Here is an 18,149-nt window from a genome sequence, read left to right as displayed (position 1 = left end):
CACAAAGAGAGACAACTTTGAAGATAGAAAACCTTGGGAAGAAATCAGGGGCCATAGATGCAAATATCAACAACAGAATACAAGAGATAGAAGAAAGAATCTCAGATGCCGAAGATACCATAGAAACCATGGACTCTGCGGTCAAAGAAAATACAAAATGCAAAAAGCTTGTAACCCAAAACATCCAGGAAATCCAGGACACAATGAGAAGGCCAAACCTAAGGACTATAGGCATAGATGAGAGCGAAGATTTACAACTTAAAGGGCCAGCAAATATCTTCAATAAAATTATGGAAGAAAACTTCCCTAATCTAAAGAGAGAGACGCCCAAGAAGCCTACAGAACTCCAAACAGACTGGACCATAACAGAAATACATCCCATCACATAATAATCAAAACCCCAAATGTACTAAACAAAGAAAGAATATTAAAGGCAGTAAGAGAAAGAGGTCAAGTAACATATAAAGGAAAACCTATCAGAATCACACCAGACTTCTCACCAGAGACTATGAAAGCTAGAAGATCCTGGGTAGATATCATGCAGACTCTAAGAGAACACAAATGCCAGCCAAAACTACTATTCCCAGCAAAACTCTCAATCACCATAGATGGAGAAACCAATATATTGCATGACAAAACCAAGTTTACCCAATATCTTACCACAAACCTAGCCCTACAAAGGATAATAGAAGGAAAACACCAATACAAGGAGGGAAACTTCACCCTGGAAAATGCAAGCTAGTAACCTTCTTTCATCGAACTCAAAAGAAGATAACCAATCAAATATAAAAGATAACATCAAAAATGACAGGAAGTAATAATCACTATTCCTTAATATCTCTTAACATCAATGGACTCAATTCCCCAATAAAAAGACATAGACTAACAGACTGGATACATAAACAGGACCCTACATTTTGCTGCATACAGGAAACACACCTCAGGGACAAAGACAAACACTACCTTAGAGTAAAAGGCTGGAAGACAATTTTACAAGCAAATGGTCTCAGGAAACAAGCCGGAGTAGCCATTCTAATATCAGATAAAACTGACTTTCAACCTAAAGTCATCAAAAGAGACACTGAGGGACACTTCTTGCTGGTCAAAGGAAAAACACACCAAGAAGAACTCTCAATCCTGAACATCTATGCTCCAAATGCAAAGGCACCCTTATTCATAAAAGAAACTTTACTAAAGCTCAAAGCACACATTGCACCTAACACAATAATTGTGGGTGACTTCAACACTGCACTTTCCTCAATGGACTGATCAGGAAAACAGACACTAAACAGGGACACACTGAAACTAATTGAAGTTTTGAACCAATTATATTTAACAGATATATATATATATATAACATTTTACCCTAAAGCAAAAGAATATACCTTTTTCTCAGCACCTCATGGTACCTTCTCCAAAATCAACCATATAATTGGTCACAAGACAGACCTCAACAAATATAAGATTGAAATAATCCCATGCCTCCTATCAGATCACTATGGAGTAAAAGTGGTCTTCAATAGCAACAAAAACAACAGAAAGCCCACATACACATGGAAACTGAACAATACTCTACTCAATGATACCTTGGTCAAGGAAGAAATAAAGGAAGAAATCAAAGACTTTTTAGAATTTAATAAAAATGAAGACACAACATAACCAAATCTATGGGATACAAAGAAAGCAGTGCTAAGAGGAAAACTCATAGACCTGAGTGCCTCCAAAAAGAAAATAGAGAGAGCATACACTAGCAGCTTAATGATACACCTGAAAGCCCTGGAGCAAAAAGAAACAAATTCACCCAGGAGGAGTAGAAGGCAGGAAATCAGCAAACTCAGGACTGAAATCAATCAAGTAGAAACTAAGAGAACCATACAAAGAATCAACAAAACCAGGAGCTGGTTCTTTGAGAAAATCAACAAGATAGATAAACCATTAGCCAGACTAACCAAAGGGCACAGAGACAGTATCCAGATTAACAAAATTAGAAATGAAAAGGGAGATATAACAGAAACTGAGGAAATTAAAAAAAAAATCATCAGATCTTACTACCAAAGCCTATACTCAACACAACTGGAGAATCTGGAGGAAATGGACAATTTCCTAGACAGATACCAAACATCAAAATTAAATCAGGATCAAATAGATCATCTAAATAGGCCCATAACCCCTAAAGAAATAAAAGGTTCATAGAAAGTCTCCCAACCAAAAAAAGCACGGGACCAGATGGCTTCAGTGCAGAGTTCTATCAGACCTTCAAAGAAGACCTAACACCAATACTCTTCAAACTGTTCCACAAAATAGAAACAGAAGGAACACTACCCAACTCGTTCTATGAAGCCACAATTACACTGCTACCAAAACCACACAAAGATCCAACAAAGAAAGAGAACTTCAGGCCAGTTTCCCTTATGAATATCGATGCAAAAATACTTAATAAAATTCTTGCCCACCGAATCCAAGAACACATCAAAATGATCATCCACCATGATCAAGTGGGCTTCATCCAGGGATGAAGGGATGGTTCAATATAAGGAAATCCATAAATGCAATCCACTACATAAACAAACTCAAAGAAAAAAAACCATATGATCATTTCATTAGATGCTGAAAAAGCATTTGAAAAAATTCAGCATCCTTTCATTCTAAAAGTCTTTGAAAGAACAGGAATTCAAGGCCCATACCTAAACATAGTTAAAGCAATATAGAGCAAACCGGTAGCCAATATCAAACTAAATGGAGAGAAACTTCCCACTGAATGAAGCAATCCCACTAAAATCAGGGACTAGACAAGGCTGACCTCGCTCTCCATATCTTTTCAATATAGTACTTGAAGCTCTAGCTAGAGCAATTAGACAACATAAGGAGATCAAAGGGATACAAATTGGAAAGGAAGAAGTCAAATTATTACTATTTGCAGATGACATGATAGAATACTTAAGTGACCCAAAAAACTCCACCAGAGAACTCCTACAGCTGATAAACAACTTCAGCAAAGTGGCTGGTTATAAAATCAACTCAAGCAAATCAGTTACCTTCCTATACTCAAAGGATAAGCAGGCTGAGAAAGAAGTTAGGGAAATGACACCCTTCACAATAGCCACAAACAATATAAAGTATCTTGGTGTGACTCTGACCAAACAAGTGAAGGATCTATACGACAAGAACTTCAAGTCTCTGAAGAAGGAAATCGAAGAAGACCTCAGAAAATGAAAAATCTGCCATGCTCGTAGATTGGCAGGATTAATATAGCTAAAATGGCCATCTTGCCAAAAGCAATATATAGATTCGATGCAATCCCCATCAAAACCCCAACTCAGTTCTTCACAGAGTTAGAAAAGGCAATTCTCAAATTTATCTGGAATAACATAAAACCCAGGATAGCTAAAACTATTCTCAACAGTAAAAGAACTTCTGGGGGAATTAGTATCCCAGACCTCAAGCAATACTACAGAGAAATAGTGTTAAAAACTGCATGGTAGGGTAGGGCGGCGACGGCGGTGGTGGTGGCAGTGCAGCAGTGGCTGGTCCAGCTGAAGGGCCATCAGCAGTGGAGCCAAGGCGACACAGGGTCCAGTTAGGCCCTGCGCCCACGACCACTGATCTTCGCTGGCCAGCTGGGCTTCAAGCGGCTGCAGATTTACAGTGCCTTTCACCACACAGAAGCCACTTAAGAACTCTGCCTACCGCCAGTCAGGAGAGACTCACCTCCATCTTGGTTTCGGACTCCAGAGAGATCAGACAGACTGAGGTACACAAACATAACCCGAGGCCAACATCGCGGAGGTCTAAGCCCGACAGGCGTTGGCCTGCACCCAGGCCCTGGGCTGTTCGGGGGCCATCGGGGTGCCAACCCAGCCAGGAGTTTCTTTGCCCGGGCCAGCCGTGTGCGCCCCCATTTTGCCTACAGGACTCCAGAGAGCTCTAGCAGGCAAAGCCGGCTAACAGGCATAGCCTGAGGCTAACAAAGCGGGGGTCTAGGCCCCAACAGGACCTGGACTGACCCCAAGAACTGGGCGGCTTGGTGGGCCATCTGGGGAAGACCCTTGAGGACATCGGTACAGGGAGAAAGTTTCTGAACAGAACACCAATAATGTATGCTCTAAGAGCAAGAATTGACAAATGGGACCTCATAAAATTACAAAGTTTCTGGAAGGCAGAGGACACCATCAAGAGGACAAATCGGCAACCAACTAATTGGGAAAAGATCTTCACCAATCCTACATCAGATAGAGGGCTAATATCCAATATATATAAAGAACTCAAGAAGTTAGACTCCAGAAAACCAAACAACCCTATTAAAAAATGGGGTACAGAGTTAAACAAAGAATTCTCACCTGAAGAACTTTGGATGTCGGAGAAACATCTTAAAAAATGCTCAACTTCATTAGTCATTAGGGAAATGCAAATCAAAACAACCCTGAGATTTCACCTTACACCAGTCAGAATGGCTAAAATTAAAAATTCAGGAGACAGCAGGTGTTGGCAAGGATGTGGAGAAAGAGGAACACTCCTCCACTGCTGGTGGGGTTGCAAATTGGTACAACCACTCTGGAAATCAGTCTGGCGGTTCCTCAGAAAACTGGGCACCTCACTTCCAGAAGATCCTGCTATACCACTCCTGGGCATATACCCAAAAGATTCCCCAGCATGTAATAAGGATACATGTTCCACTATGTTCATAGCAGCCATATTTATAATTGCCAGAAGTTGGAAAGAACCCAGGTATCCCTCAACAGAAGAGTGGATGCAAAAATGTGGTATATATACACAATGGAGTACTATTCAGCCATTAGAAACAATGAATTCATGAAATTCTTAGGCAAATGAATGGAGCTGGACAGCAATCATACTAAGTGAGGTAACCCAGACTCAAAAGATGAATCATGGTATGCACTCACTAATAAGTGGATATTAACCTAGAAACCTGGAATACCCAAAACATAATCCACACATCAAATGAGGTACACGAAGAATGGAGGAGTGGCCCCTTGTTCTAGAAAGACTCAGTGAAGCAGTATAGAGCAAAATCAGAACAGGGAAGTGGGAAGAGTTGGGTGGGAAAACAGGGGGAGGGAAGGGGGCTGATGGGACTTTCGGGGAGTGGGGGTCCAGAAAAGGGGAAATTGTTTGAAATGTAAATAAATATATCAATAATTTTTTTTAAAAAAATGTAAAAAAAAAAAACTGCATGGTATTGTCACAGGGACAGACACGTGGACCAATGGAATAGAATTGAAGACCCAGAAATGAATCCACACACTTATGGTCACTTGATCTTCGACAAAGGAGCAGAAAACATCCCGTTGGAAAAAAAGATAGCCTTTTCAACAAATGGTGCTGATTCAACTGGAGGTCAGCATGCAGGAGAATTCAAATTGATCCATTCTTATCTCCTTGTACTAAGCTCAACTCCAAGTGGATCAAGGGCCTCCACATAAAAACCAGACAAACTGAAACTAATAGAAAAGAAACTGGGGAAAACCCTTGAGGATATAGGCACAGGGGAAAAGTTCCTGAACAGAACACCAATAGCTTATGCTCTAAGATCAAGAATTGACAAATGGGATCTCATAAAATTACAAAGATTCTGTAAGGCAAAGGACACCATCAAAAGGACAAAACAGCAACCAACAAATTGGGAAAAGATCTTCACCAACCCTACATCTGATAGATGGCTAATATCCAATATATACAAAGAACTCAAGAAGTTAGACCCCAGGGAACCAAATAACCATATTAAAAAATGGGGTACAGGACTAAACAAAGAATTTTCACCTGAAGAAATTCGGATGGCCAAGAAGCACCTTAAGAAATGCTCAACATCATTAGCCATTAGGGAAATGCAAATCAAAACAACCTTGAGTTTTCACCTCATACCAGTCAGAATGGCTAAGGTTAAAAACTCAGAAGACAGCAGGTGTTGGCGAGGATGTGGAGAAAGAGGAATACTCCTTCACTGCTGGTGGGATTGTAAAATGGTACAACCACTATGGAAATCAGTCTGGCTGTTCCTAAGAAAACTGGGCATGACACTTCCTGAGGACCCTGCTATACCTCTCCTGGGCATATACCCAGAGGATTCCCCAGCATGCAGTAAGGACACATGTTCCACTATGTTCATAGCAGCCTTATTTATAATAGCCAGAAGCTGGAAAGAAGCCAGATATCCCTCAATGGAGGAATGGATACAGAAAATGTGGTATATATACACAATGGAGTACTATTCAGGAATTAAAAACAATGAATTCATGAATTTTTTAGGCAAATGGATGGAACTGGAAAATATCATCCTAAGCGAGGTAACGCAATCACAGAAGAATACACATAGCCGGGCAGTGGTGGTGCACGCCTGTAATCCCAGCACTCTGGGAAGCAGAAGCAGGGGGATCTCTGAGTTCGAGGCCAACCTGATCTACAGAGTGAGTTCCAGGACAGCCAGGGCTACACAGAGAAACCCTGTCTTGAAAAAAAACCAAATCCAAAAAACCAAAAACAAACCAAAAAAAAAAAAAAAAAAAAGATAAGACCTTTAAATAAGGGTCAAAATAAAAAAAAAATACACATGGAATGCAATCATTGATAAGTGGATATTAATTAGCCCCGAAGCTCTGAATACTGAAGATACAATTAGCATATCAAATGATTTCCATGAAGAAGGAAGAAGAGGGCCCTAATCCTGGAAAGGCTTGATCCAGCATTATAGGGGAGTACCAGGACAGAGAAAAAGGAGGGGGAAAGATAGGAGAATGGATGAAGAGAAGAGGACTTATGGGACATATGGAGGGTCACTTAAGTACAATATCATATCATCTGCAAATAGTTATAGTTTGACTTCTTCCTTTCCAATTTGTATCCCTTTGACTTCCTTATGTTGTGTAATTGCTCTAGTTAGGACTTCAAGAACTATATTGAAAAGATATGGAGAGAGAGGGCAGCCTTGTCTAGTCACTGATTTTAGTGGGATTGCTTCAAGTTTCTCTCCATTTAGTTTGATGTTGGCTACCGGTTTGCTGTATATTGCTTTTACTATGTTTAGATATGGGCCTTGAATTCCTCTTCTTTCAAAGACTTTTAGCATGAAAGGATGCTGAATTTTGTCAAATGCTTTTTCGGCATCTAATGAAATGATCATACGGTTTTTTTCTTCGAGTTTGTTTATGTAGTGGATAGCATTTATGGATTTCCTTATATTGAACCATCCCTGCCTCCCTGGGATGAAGCCTACTTGATCATGGTGGATGATCATTTTGATGTGTTCTTGGATTCGGTGGGCAAGAATTTTATTTAGTATTTTTGCATCGATGTTCATAAGGGAAATTGTCCTGAAATTCTTTTTCTTAGTTGGATCTTTGTGTGGTTTTGGTATCAGCGTAATAGTGGCTTCAAAGAAGGGGTTGGGTAGTGTTCCTTTTGTTTCTATTTGGTGGAAAAGTTTGAAGAGTATTGGTGTTAAGTCTTCTTTAAGGTCTGATAGAATTCTGCACTGAAACCATCTGGTCCTGTGCTTTTTTTGGTCAGAAGCCTATCTATGACCCCTTCTATTTCTTTAGAGGTTATGGGTCTGATTAGATGGTCTATTTGATCCTAGTTTAATTTTGGTAATTGGTATCTGTCTAAGAAAATGTCCATTTCCTCCAGATTCTCCAGTTGTGTTGAGTACAGGTTTTTGTAGTAGGATCTGATGATTTTTTGAATTTCCTCGGTTTCTGTTGTAATATCTCCCTTTTCATTTCTAATTTTGTTAATTTGGATACTTTCTCTGTGCCCTTTGGTTAGTCTGGCTAAGGGTTTATCTTTCTTGTTGATTTTTTTAAAGAACCAGCTTTTGGCTTTGTTGATTCTTTGTATGGTTCTCTTGGTTTCTACTTGATTGATTTCAGCCCTGAGTTTAATGATTTCCTGTCTTCTCCTCCTGGGTGAATTAGCTTCTTCTTGTTCCATGGTTTTCAGTTGTTCCGTTAATCTTCTAGTATATGCTCTCTCGAAATTCTTTTTGGAGGCACTCAAATCTATGAGTTTTCCTCTTAGCACTGATTTCATTGTGTCCCATGGATTTGTGTATGTTGTGCCTTCATTTTCATTAAATTCTAAGAAATCTTTGATTTCTTTCTTTATTTCTTCCTTGACCAAGGTATCATTGAGTATTGTTCAGTTTCCATGTGTATGTGGACTTTCTGTTGTTTTTACTGTTATTAAAGACCACTTTTACTCCATAGTGATCTGATAGGAGGCATGGGATTATTTCAGTCTTCTTATATTTGTTGAGGTCTGTCTTGTGACCAACTATATGATCTATTTTGGAGAAGGTACCATGAGGTGCTGAGAAAAAGGTATATTCTTTTGCTTTGGGATGAAAAGTTCTATATATATCTGTTAACTCCAATTGGTTCAAAGCTTCAATTAGTTTCACTGTCTCCCTGTTTAGTTTCTGTTTTCCTAATCAGTCCATTGGTGAGAGTGGAGTGTTGAAGTCACCCACAATTATAGTATTAGGTGTAATGTGTACCTTGAGCTTTAGTAAAGTTTCTTTTATGAATGAGGGTGACCTTGTATTTGGGGCATAGATGTTCAGGATTGAGAGTTCTTCTTGTTGGATTTTTCCTTTGACCAGCAAGTAGTGACCTTCCATGTCTCTTTTGATGACATTAGGTTGAAAGTCAATTTTATCTGAAATTAGAATGGCAACTCTGGCTTGTTTCCTAGGACCATTTGCTTGTAAAATTGTCTTCTAGCCTTTTACTCTAAGGTAGTTTTTGTCTTTGACACTGAGGTGTGTTTCCTGTATGCAGCAAAATGTAGGGTCCTGTTTACATAACCAGTCTATTAGTCTATGTCTTTTTATTGGGGAATTGAGTCCATTGATGTTAAGAGATATTAAGGAGTAGTGGTTATTGCTTCCTATCATTTTTTATTTTAATTTTATATGTGTGTGGTTATCTTCTTTGGGTTTGATGAAAGAAACTTAATATCCTGCTTTTTCCAGGGTCTAGTTTCCCTCGTTGTAATGGTGTTTTCCTCCTATTATCCTTTGTAGTGCTGGGTTTGTAGAAAGATATTGTGTAAATTTGGTTTTGTCATGGAATATCTTGGTTTCTCCATCTATAGTAATTGAGAGTTTCGCTGGGTATAGTAGTCTTGGCTGGCATTTGTGTTCTCTTAGAGTCTGCATGAGCTCCGCCCAGGATCTTTTAGCTTTCATGGTCTCTGGTGAGAAATCTGGTGTAATTCTGATAGGTCTTCCTTTATATGTTACTTGCCCCTTTTCTCTTACTGCCCTAAGTATTCTTTCTTTGTTTAGTGCATTTGGGGTTTTGGATATTATGGAACAGGAGGTATTTCTGTTCTGGTCCAGTCTGTTTGGAGTTTTGTAGGCTTCTTGTTATTCATGGGCATCTCTCTCTTTAGGTTATAGAACTTTTCTTCCATAATTTTGTTGAAGATATTTGCTGGCCCTTTAAGTTGTAAATCTTCACTCTCATCAATGCCTATAATCCTTAGATTTGGCTTTCTCATTGTGTCCTGGATTTCCTGGATGTTTTGGGTTACAAGCTTTTTGCATTTTGCATTTTCTTTAACTGTTGAGTCCATGGTTTCTATAGTATCTTCGGCATCTGAGATTCTTTCTTCTAACTCTTGTATTCTGTTGTTGATATTTACATCGATGGTCCCTGATTTCTTCCCAAGGTTTTCTATCTCCAAAGTTGTCTCCCTTTGTGCTTTCTTAGTTGTTTCTACTTCTGTCTTTAGATCCTGGCAGTTTTTGCTCATTTCCATCATTTGCTTGTTTGTGCTTTCCTATAATTCTTTGAGAGATTTTTGTGTTTCCTCTTTCATGACTTCTGCCTGTTGATCAAAGTTCTCCTGTATTTCTTTAAGTGATTTTTGCATTTCCTCCTTATTGGCTTTTGTATTCTCCTGAATTTCTTTCAATGATTTTTGTGTTTTCCTTGTAAGGGCTTCTAATTTTTGATCCATTTTCTCCTGAATTTCTTTAAGTATGTCTTTCATGTGTTCCTGTACCAGCATCATGACCAGTGATTTTAAATCCAAATCTTGTTTTTCTGGTGTGTTGGGGTATCCAGGACTTGCTATTGTTGGAGAATTGGGTTCAGATGCTGCCATAATGCCTTGGTTTCTGTTAGTAACGTTCCTACATTTGCCTTTAGCCATCTAGCTCTCCCAGGTGTTAGATGGTCTTATTGTCACTGGCTGGTGCTTCAACATACTGTGGATCTTTAAGGTTATCACTGCAACACTGGATGACTGGGTTTCCTCTGGCACAGATTACTGATATGCTGCCTTCCTCTTTTGTGCCTTTGGAGCCCTTCTCAGTCTTGCCTTAAGCAATGTTATACTTACGTTGTCAAGGTCAACCAGGTGTTCTCTGTCTGCTCTATTATGGAGCGAAGATGGTGTGGTGGGGGTTACTCCCTCTGTTGATTCTCACATAGGACACAGGTCCCGCGATGGACTGGCTTGCAGATGAACCACCTATATGCTCAGTTCCTGAGTGCAGGCAGACCCCTGGCAGTTTGCACCACCAGAAATCTACAGCTCATGATGATACAGTACCTAGTGACCCTTTTCTGTCCCGGCAGGCAGCGAGTATGGCTACGGGGCTTCTCTCCTTCCGCAGCTCACTGGGCAGGACACAGGCCCTGTGCCCGGTGGGCTGGCAGACAAACCTCCTATGTGCTCAGTTCCTGAGTGCAGGCAGACCCCTGGCGGTTTGCACCACCAACGATCTAAAGCTCAGGGTGATATAGTACCTAGTGATCCTTTTCTGTCCCGGCAGGCAGCAAATACCATTTTTCTACAATTTTGTCAGAAATATTTTCCACATAAATCTTCAATTCTATCATAAAATGTTTCATCCCACATTTCAATTAATTTAGCAATGTTTTACATGTCTAACACTTTACTCTAATTTTCCATGAAAATTGTCAATTTTAACATGTTTTTTTAATTTTTTTATTCAATATATTATTTTTTACATTTCAAATGATTTCCCCTTTTCTAGCCCCCCACTCCCCGAAAGTCCCATAAGCCCCCTTCCCTCCCCCTGTCCTCCCACCCATCCCTTCCCACTTCCCCGTTCTGGTTTTGCCAAATTCTGCTTCACTGAGTCTTTTCAGAACAAGGGGCCACTCCTCCTTTCTTCTTGTACCTCATTTGATGTGTGAATTATGTTTTGGGTATTCCAGTTTTCTAGGTTAATATCCACTTATTAGTGAGTGCATACCATGATTCACCTTTTGAGTCTGGGTTACCTCACTTAGTATGATGTTCTCTAGCTCTATCCATTTGCCTAAGAATTTCATGAATTCATTGTTTCTAATAGCTGAATAGTACTCCATTGTGTATATATACCACATTTTTTGCATCCACTCTTCTGTTGAAAGATACCTGGGTTCTTTCCAGCTTCTGGCAATTATAAATAGGGCTGCTATGAACATAGTAGAGCATGTATCCTTATTACATGGTGGGGAATCCTCTGGGTATATGCCCAGGAGTGGTATAGCAGGATCTTCTGGAAGTGAGGTGCCCAGTTTTCGGAGGAACCGCCAGACTGATTTCCAGAGTGGTTGTACCAATTTGCAACCCCACCAGCAGTGGAGGAGTGTTCCTCTTTCTTCACATCCTCACCAACACCTGCTGTCTCCTGAATTTTTAATCTTAGCCATTCTGACTGGTGTAAGGTGAAATCTCAGGGTTGTTTTGATTTGCATTTCCCTAATGACTAATGAAGTTGAGCATTTTTTAAGATGCTTCTCTGCCATCTGAAGTTCTTCAGGTGAGAATTCTTTGTTTAACTCTGTATCCTATTTTTTAATAGGGTTGTTTGGTTTTCTGGAGTCTAACTTCTTGAGTTCTTTATATATATTGGATATTAGCCCTCTATCAGATGTAGGGTTAGTGAAGATCTTTTTCCAATTTGTTGGTTGCTGATTCATCCTTTTGATGGTGTCCTTTGCCTTACAGAAACTTTGTAATTTTATGAGGTGCCATTTGTCAATTCTTGATCTTAGAGCATACGCTATTGGTGTTCTGTTCAGAAACTTTCTCCCTGTACCGATGTCCTCAAGGGTCTTCCACAGTTTCTTTTCTATTAGCTTCAGAGTGTCTGGCTTTATGTGGAGGTCCTTGATCCATTTGGATTTGAGCTTAGTACAAGGAGACAAGGATGGATCAATTCGCATTCTTCTGCATGCTGACCTCCAGTTGAACCAGCACCATTTGTTGAAAAGGCTATCTTTTTTCCATTGGATGTTTTCAGCCCCTTTGTCGAGGATCAAGTGGCCATAGGTGTGTGGGTTCATTTCTGGATCTTCAATCCTGTTCCGTTGATATGCCTGCCTGTCACTGTAGCAATACCATGCAGTTTTTAATACTATTGCTCTGTAGTATCGCTTGAGGTCAAGGATACTGATTACCCCAGAATTTCTTTTGTTGCTGAGAATAGTTTTAGCTATCCTGGGTTTTTTGTTATTAATTTTAGCATGTTTATCTGAAATATTTTCCATGTCAATCTTTACTTTTATGATAAAATGTTTTTATTTCCCTTTACTTCCATTTTCAATAAATGAATAAATAAATAAACCTGGGGAAGTCTACATTATATATACAAAATAACAGGAATCTACAAATGTTACTCATTGATAATTCTCGACATTAATGGTATTGATTCCCCCAATAAAAAGACACAGACTAACAGATTAGATTTGAAAACAGGATCTATCTTTTTGCTTCACTTAAAAAACAAAGTTCACATCAAGGATAGAATCATCTCAGGGTAAAAGAATGTAAAAATATATTTCAAGCAAATGGACCGGAGAAGGAAGTAAATGTATTCATTTTCTTAATTGATAAAATAGACTTCAAACTAAAACTAATCAGAAGAAATAGGAAAATTACTACATACTCATCAAGAGAAAATTCCACCAAGAATATTACAATTCTAAGTATTTATAACCCAAACACAAGGGCACCGAAGTTCAAAAAGAAACATGACTACAGTATAAATCACTTACTGACTCTAGCACAGTGATAATGAGTGACTTCAATACCCCACTCTTGCCAATGGGCAGGGATTACATAGAGGAAAATACTAAACAGAAATGTTGGAGTTAAATAACATTATAAGTCAAATGGACGGGCAAATATTTACAGAACATTTCACCCAAACACAGAATAATATACCTTTGCCTCAGAAGATCATGGAACTTTCCCCAAAACTGACCATATACTTGGACACAAAACAAGTTTCAACAAATACAAGAAAATTAAAAAGACATCTTGCACTCCCTCTGATTGTATGGATTAAAGCTGGATTTCATCAACAGCAGAAACAGCAAATTATGGAAACTTGACAACTCACTACTAAATGAAAAGTAGGTCAAGATAGAAATTAGAAAGAAAATGAAAAACATTTTCAAATTGATTAAAGTGGAAACACAGAGCATCCAGACTTATGGGAACCAAAAAAACAATGCAAGAGGAGAGATCATAGCACTTAAAAAAAAAAAAAAAAAAACCTGGAGCGATCTCATATTAGCCACTTAACAACAAGCATGAAAGTTCTAGAATCAGAAAAAAGATAGCACCCAAAAGGAATAGATGCAAAGAAATAATCAAACTCTAGGCTTTAATCAATAAAATAGAAGCAAGCAGACCGAAACTGCAAAGAATCAAAGAATTGAAGGGTTAGTCATAAGACTAACAAACCCTCAGCAAGACAACTAAATATCAGAGAAAGAAGATCCAAATTAATAGAAATAAAGACAAAAAAGTTAACATCACAACCAACAAAAAGAAAATCTACAGAATCATAAAGATACACTTTAAAAATTCTGTGCTTCACCAAACTGGAAAACCTAAACAAAATGGAAAAAAATTGATATATGTGAACTACCAAAGTTAGATAAGATAAGATATGCAATTCAAACAGACATATAAACCCTAGTGAACTGAAAGCAGCAATTAAGTTTCTCAGCCAGAAACATCTGTCCAGATGAATTCATCACATAATTCTACCAGACCTTCAAGAAGAATTGATGACAATACTCCTCAAATTATTCTGCATAATAGAAACAAAGAGCATTTCCTTATTCTTTTTATAAGAACAAAATAATCCAAACCACACAAAAACCCAAGAAAGAAAATTACACACCAATTTCCCTTATGGACATAGATATGAAAATTCTCCGTAAAATACATGCAAACCAAATCCAAGAACGCATCAAAAAGATCATCCACTATGTTCAAGAAGGCTTTATCCCAAAGATGCAGGGGTAGTTCAACATACTGAATCAATAAATGTAGTCTGCCACATAAACAGGCTGAAAGACAAAAGCTAAATAATCACCTCATTTGCTGTGTAAAAGACCTTTGACAAAAATCCAATATGACTTCAAGATAAAAGTCCTGGAAAGATTAGGGATAAAAGAGATATATACCTCACCACAACAAAGACAATTTACAGCAAGCCCATAACCATTCAAATTAAATGAAGAAAAACTCAAAGCATTTCCACTAAGATTGGGAACAAGACAGGGAGGCTCACTTTCAACATACCTGTTCAATACAGTGCTTGACATCTTAGCTAGATCCATAAGACAACTGCCGGATATTGAGGGGAAACAAAGGAAGGAAAGATGATACTATTTTATACATAAAGGACCCTAAAAACTCCACCAAAAAAACTCTTCTATAGCTAATGGGCCCTTTCCAGAATATAGCTAGATGAAAAAAATATCACATAAAAACAAGTAGCCTACCTATGCGCAAATGACCAATGGACTGAGAAAGAAATCTAGGAAACAATACCTTTCTCAACAGCCTCAAAAAAAAATATTTTGAGGGTAACTCGAACCAAGCAAGTAAAAGACTCGTATACCAAAACCTTTAAAAATGGAAGAAGATGGAAAGATCTCCCATGCTTATAAATTTGTAGGCTCAATATAATGAAAATGGCATCTTGCCAAAAGCAATCTAGAGATTTAATGCAATCCTCATCAAAATTCCAACACTCTTCCTCACAGATCTTGAAAGGACAATTTTCAATCTTCATATGGGAACACACGTGTGCATGCACACACACACACACACACAACAAGGTAGCTAAAACACTCCCGATTACTATAAGAATTACTGAAGGTATCACCATCCTTGATCTCAACTTGTATTATAGAGCTATAGTACAAAATACAGCATAATGTTGGCATAAAAAAACAGGCATGTTGATTGTTGGAATCAAATCAAAGACCAAGACACACCTAAGGACACTTGGTTGTTGACAGAGAAGACAGAAATACACACTTGAAAAATCGTCAACAAATGGTGTTGGTCACTACCATGAAGAGTGGGGGATGAAGGCTCTGTTAAGGTACCAGCTTGATATGTCTGGGTTCAATGAGCTGTGTAGGTGTTGTCTTCAGCAACAGGGCCCTTTCATCAGAGAGAAATCAATAGCCTGGGCAACAGCCTGAGTTGTCTGTAGGATTCCGTGTGATCCCTTTGGCCAAAAACTAAATTGGATGCAATCAATTTCTGGCACTTGAGGCTTTATTTGGTGGTCAGAGAAATCTAGTCAGGGTTTTGTTATTGGGTGATTTTGTTTACATTTCATTTATAGAAGGATTTGTTTTAAGAAGCTTCTGCTGTAGTCAGTTTCTATACGACCCCTCAAATGGCTCTTAGTGTTAACTGTCTCATCCTATATTCTCTCCCTTAACCCCCTGTTCCCACCCTCTCCCCATTTAATCCTTCCATTTCAGCCTCCCGAACCCATCACCCATCCCTCTATAACTATATTTTATTTCCCTTCCTGGGAGATCTGTCTCTCTCCACTAGTCCCTCACTTTATACTCAACCTCTCCAGTTATATGGAATACAGCATGCCTATCAAAGGCTTAAAAGCCACTAGCATCTACATATAATAGAACACATGCCATATTTGTCTTGCTACCTTACTCAGGATTTTTTTGTAGCTTCACCTATTTATCTGCAAATTTCACTTTTAACAGCTGAGTAATATTCCCTGGTTTATCTTTCTCCTTTGGTTCTGTGCAAAGAACACAACAACAAACCCTTTAATCTACAACGGTCACATATCTGCATGATACCTGATCCTTGTGCAGTGGTGGCACAAAAATAGTGACCAATCACTATCTGATTGGGTTTAAGGCCCATTTCATGAGAGGTAACCCACACTTGACACTAATCAGATGGCCAAGAACTTGAGGAAGATAGGGCATAAACCTAGGAGAAAACTAAGTGCTGCTAAATGAATGTAGAAATAGAATGGCATTCTGGTATATAATGTAATGGCATTCTGATATAGCCATGAGACAGGCCCCACTCAGCTACTATCATTGACACTTCCTCTTGTAGTAGCTGGGAACCAGAGACCCACAACTGAACAATGTGAAAGAAGGAGAGACCTTGAAACAGTCCTAGAGTCATGTTTGGAAAGATTGTAAGAGCCAGGAAGGATAGAAGACATTAAGGAAGTGGTGTCTTACAGACACAACAGGATGGATGCACATATGACCTCACAGAGAACAAGGCAGCATTCACAGGACCTGCACAGGTCTAAGCCAGATGGAACCCTAGGTCTGAGAGGGGAACTGGGCACAGGGTCCCATCTCTAACCCAGTAGCTTTCTCCACCTGAAAACCTCTTGCTAAGGAAAAATGAGTTTTTTCCCTCCCAATGGAGACTTACTACATATACAAAACACATACTAAAGAGCACGTTCCATGCCCAGCTAAAAATGGCAAACATAAAACTAACTCAATGATATTTTTGCAGGCATTTTGTTTCATAAAGGTTTTGGAGAGTGTATCTTACAGGTCTTTTGCTTATATATACATATGATGTTATGATGTTCTATTTTGTGGATTTTATGGGTTTTGGGTGTGTGTGTGTGTGTGTGTGTGTTTCCTCGCGTTTTTTTCTTTTTTTTTCTGTTTGTCTGTTTTGTTTTATTCTGGTTTCATTTTGTATTGGTCTGTTTGTTATATAAAAAGAGAAAAAGAAGGCATTGAGTTGGGTGGGTATGGGGTGGAGAGGATCTTAGAAGAGATTAGGGAGCATCAAATGTGATTAGAATACATTATATGAAAATTTATTTTCAGTAACTAAAGGGGGAAAGAGTACAGTGAAATGGTAAGGTTTGAGAAATATGGGATAAATGCTCTTTGAACTCACTCGTCTGACCTAAGTGAACTAGATTCCCCTATTCAGAAAATTGCATTACTTCGTATGATTGACATCAGAAATTCTGGGGTTGTGTAGTCTGGAGAGATTGTATGGAGAAGAATAAAAGACAATGTTACTCCCTGTCACTTTTTGGAAACTTCCAGACCGAATGTTTTACTTGCTATGTGACTGCTTTGATCCTCTTCCAGAGACCTGGGAGAAGGTGTTCGATCTCTTACTTTCCTGTTTCAATAAAATTATCCATTTGTTATCATTGTTTCCAGTACTGATGACTCACATGTTTTATTTCACGTGGTGAAAATCAAGCCATTTCCTCTTTCCTTTCTCTATGGGAATCTTTAAAGTAAGAAGAAATTCTCTGAGCAGAGCGGGTTGCTGTTCCTAACGGTGCCATCTCTCCCTTCCTGGTCGGCTGCAGACACAAAATGCCAGAGACTGGAGTCCTTGGCAAGAGAAATTTCCTTCCAGAAGCTGGAAATTCAAGATCAAGATGTTGGCCAGTATATAGCCCCCGGGGCAGAGCTTTCTTGCAGTGAGGCATCCTCTTGCTATAGGCTCGCATGCTGAGCTGTTTCTTCACAAGACTTTTCATCACTGTGACAAAATAACTCAGACACACATAGTGAAGAACCAAGATTCAGTTGGCAGAAGCCACTTGTCTCCTGATGGACAGAAAACATATAGAAGAAAAGGCCGGGGACCAAGTACAACCTTCCAAGGACAGGCCCAGCCATCTGACACACTCCCTGAACTTCCCACTATCTCCCCAAACAGCACTGCCCCAAGCTTATGGGGTTACATTTCATATTCAAGATATAATGGGTACTAATCCCATTATGGGGTCTTTATCTTCATGTCCTAATCAAAACCTAATCAGCACCTCACCCCGAGTCCTGGGAGACTGGAGGTTAAGGCTTCTGCAT

Source organism: Apodemus sylvaticus, chromosome 4 (assembly GCF_947179515.1).
Source record: "Apodemus sylvaticus chromosome 4, mApoSyl1.1, whole genome shotgun sequence".
In the NCBI taxonomy this organism is placed as follows: domain Eukaryota; kingdom Metazoa; phylum Chordata; class Mammalia; order Rodentia; family Muridae; genus Apodemus; species Apodemus sylvaticus.
The sequence above is the reverse complement of the archived record's forward strand: the minus strand, read 5'-3'. Positions refer to the sequence as shown.